This window comes from Arachis duranensis, chromosome 10, assembly GCF_000817695.3.
Source record: "Arachis duranensis cultivar V14167 chromosome 10, aradu.V14167.gnm2.J7QH, whole genome shotgun sequence".
Taxonomy (NCBI): domain Eukaryota; kingdom Viridiplantae; phylum Streptophyta; class Magnoliopsida; order Fabales; family Fabaceae; genus Arachis; species Arachis duranensis.
In genome coordinates, this window is record NC_029781.3 from 55,149,924 (window position 1) to 55,153,496 (window position 3,573).

Consider the following 3,573-nt stretch of genomic DNA (forward strand, 5'->3'; position numbering starts at 1 on the left):
AAGTATTTTTGAAAATGGAAAGAAATTGATTTTGAAAATATATGATTGAGAAGATATGATTTGAAAAAGATTTGATTTTGAAAAATTATGGAAACTTGAAAAAAATCTGAATTAAAAACAAAATCTTCCCTCTTGTGCCATCCTGGCGTTAAACGCCCAGCCAGGTACCCTGGCTGGTGTTTAAACGCCAGTTTTCCTTCTTCACTAGGCATTTTGAATGCCCAGCTTTTTCTGTGTAATTTCTCTGCTGCATGTTCTGAATCTTCAATTCTCTATATTATTGACTTGAAAAGACACAAATTAAAAATTTTTTTTGAATTTTTAATGATGAGGAATAATCAAAATGCAACTAAAATCAAATAAACAATGCATGCAAGACACCAAACTTAGAAGTTTGTATACTACTGACACTAACAAATTGAGAGTGCATATGAGAAACAACAAAGCACACAAAACAACAGAATTTCAAGATCAGAGCAAGTAAATCATCAAGAACAACTTGAAGATCAATGAAGACACATGATTGAATTCAAAGAATGCATGCAATTGACACTAAACTTAAAATGAGACACTAGACTCAACAAGAAACATAAAATATTTTTGGTTTTTTATGATTCAAACTTAAAATTAGACACTAGACTCAAACAAGAAACATAAAATTATTTTTTGGTTTTAAGATTTTATAATTTTTTTGGATTTTTCGAAAATTGAGTGGAAAAGAAAATAAGGATATCAAAATTCTTATTTGGTCAGTTTCTTATATCTTTCCCAAGCTTCATAGAGGGATTTACCTTCTTTCTACCTGAAGGTTTGAATATCAACTCTAAGCTTGCTTAGCTTTTGAGGAGGAAAGAACTTGGCTAAGAAAGCCGTAACGAGCTTATCCCAAGAGTTCAGGCTATCTTTAGGTTGAGAGTCCAACCATATTCTAGCTCTGTCTCTTACAGCAACAGGGAAAAGCATAAGCCTATAGACCTCGGGATCAACCCCATTGGTCTTAACAGTATCACAGATCTGCAAGAATTTCCCCGCAACGGCGCCAAAATCTTGGTGCACGAAATTGTGATCATCAATGGCGCCATCAACATGGTACGCTCAATTGCAATCTCAACTCTTTATCACAACTTCGCACAACTAACCAGCAAGTGCATTGGGTCGTCCAAGTAATAAACCTTACGCGAGTAAGGGTCGATCCCACGGAGATTGTTGGTATGAAGCAAGCTATGGTCATCTTGTAAATCTCAGTCAGGCAGATTCAAATGGTTATAGAGGATTAATAATTAAAAGATGAATAAAACATAAAATAAAGATAGAGATACTTATGTAATTCATTGGTGAGGATTTCAGATAAGCGTGTGGAGATGCTTTGTCCCTTCTGTCTCTCTACTTTCCTACTGTCTTCATCAAATCCTTCTTACTCCTTTCCATGGCAAGCTGTATGTTGGGCATCACCGTTGTCAATGGCTACAGTCCTGTCCTCTCAGTGAAAATGTTCAACGCGCTCTGTCACAGCACGGCTATTCATCTGTCGGTTCTCAATCATGTCGGAATAGAATCAAGTGATTCTTTTGCATTTGTCACTAACGCCCCACAATCGCGAGTTTGAAGCTCAGCACAGTCATTCAATCCCTGAATCCTACTCAAAATACCACAGACAAGGTTTAGACCTTCTGGATTCTCAAGAATGACTGCCAATGGATTCTAGCTTATACCACGAAGATTCTGATTAAGGAATCCAAGAGATACACATTCAAGCCTTGTTTGCATGTAGAACGGAAGTGGTTGTCAGGCACGCGTTCATAAGTGAGAATGATGATAAGCGTCACATAATCATCACATTCATCAAGTTCTTGGGTGCGAATGAATATCTTAGAATAAGAATAAGCTGAATTGAATGGAAAATAGTAGTAATTACATTGATACTCGAGGTACAGTAGAGCTCCACACCTTAATCTATGGTGTGCAGAAACTCCACCGTTGAAAATACATAAGAACAAGGTCTAGGCATGGCCGAGAGGCCAGCCCCCATGATCTAAGAACTAGACGTTCAAAGATATGATCTAAGATAGCATAGGACTGATCAAAGATATCCAAATACAATAGCAAAAGGTCCTATTTATAGAGAACTAGTAGCTTAGGGTTTACAAAAATGAGTAAATGACGTAAAAATCCACTTCCGGGCCCACTTGGTGTGTGCCTGGGCTGAGTATTGAAGCTTTCATGTGTAGAGACTTTTCTTGGAGTTAAACGCCAGCTTTTGTGCCAGTTTGGGCGTTTAACTCCAGCTTTTGTGCCAGTTCTGGCGTTAAACGCCAAAATTCTTGAGCTGACTTGGAATGCCTGTTTGGACCATCAAATCTTGGGCAAAGTATGGAGTATTATATATTGCTGAAAAGCCCAAGATGTCTACTTTCCAACGCAATTGTGAGAGTGCCATTTGGGCTTCTGTAGCCCCAGAAAATCTACTTCGAGTGCAGGGGGGGTCAGAATCCAACAGCATCTGCAGTCATTTTCAGCCTCTGAATCAGATTTTTGCTCAGGTCCCTCAATTTCAGCCAGAAAATGCCTGAAATCACAGAAAAACATACAAACTCATAGTAAAGTCCAGAAAAGTGAATTTTAAATAAAAACTAATAAAAATATAATAAAAACTAACTAAAACATACTAAAAATATACTAAAAACAATGCCAAAAAGCGTATAAATTATCCGCTCATCATTGGCATTCAACTTGCCTATGATGCAAGAAGATGCATGCCCCTACACTACAAGGGTCAACTTTGATCAAAGGTTGGACCAAGTCCTTATGGACATATGTGTGGAAGGAGCTCAATGGAAAAGAGACTCAAAAGGTAAGCCGGTTCAATTAGGAAGACTGGACCTAAAGCCTGTGGCTAGAGGATGGTTGGAATTCATCCAACGCTCCATCATCCCCACTAGTAACCGATCCGAAGTTACTGTGGATTGGGCCATCATGATCCATCGCATCATGATTGGAGAGGAAGTAGAAGTTCATGAAGTCATCTCTCTTGAATTCTACAAAATAGCCGAAAAGTCCTCTACCTTGGCAAGGCTAGCTTTTCCTCATCTTATTTGCCATCTATGCTACTCAGCTGGAGTTATCATATAAGGAGACATCCTCATTGAAGAGGACAAGCCCATCACTAAGAAGAGGATGGAGAAAACAAGAGAGCCTATTCATGAATCTCAAGAGAGACATGAGGAAGCTCATCATCAAGAAATTCCTGAGATGCCTCAAGGGAAGCATTTTCCTCCAAACAACTATTGGGAGCAACTCAACACTTCTCTAGAAGACTTGAGTTATAACATGGACCAACTAAGGGTGGAACATCAAGAGCACTCCATCATTCTCCATGAGATTAGAGAAGATCAAAGAGCAATGAGGGAGGAACAACAAAGGCAAGGAAGAGACATAGAAGAGCTCAAGGATATCATTGGTCCTTCAAGGAGAAGGCGTCACCATCACTAAGGTGGACTCATTCCTTGTTCTTATTTCTCTGTTTTTCGATTTTTAAGCTTCATGTTTATCTATGTTTGTGTCTTTACTACATGA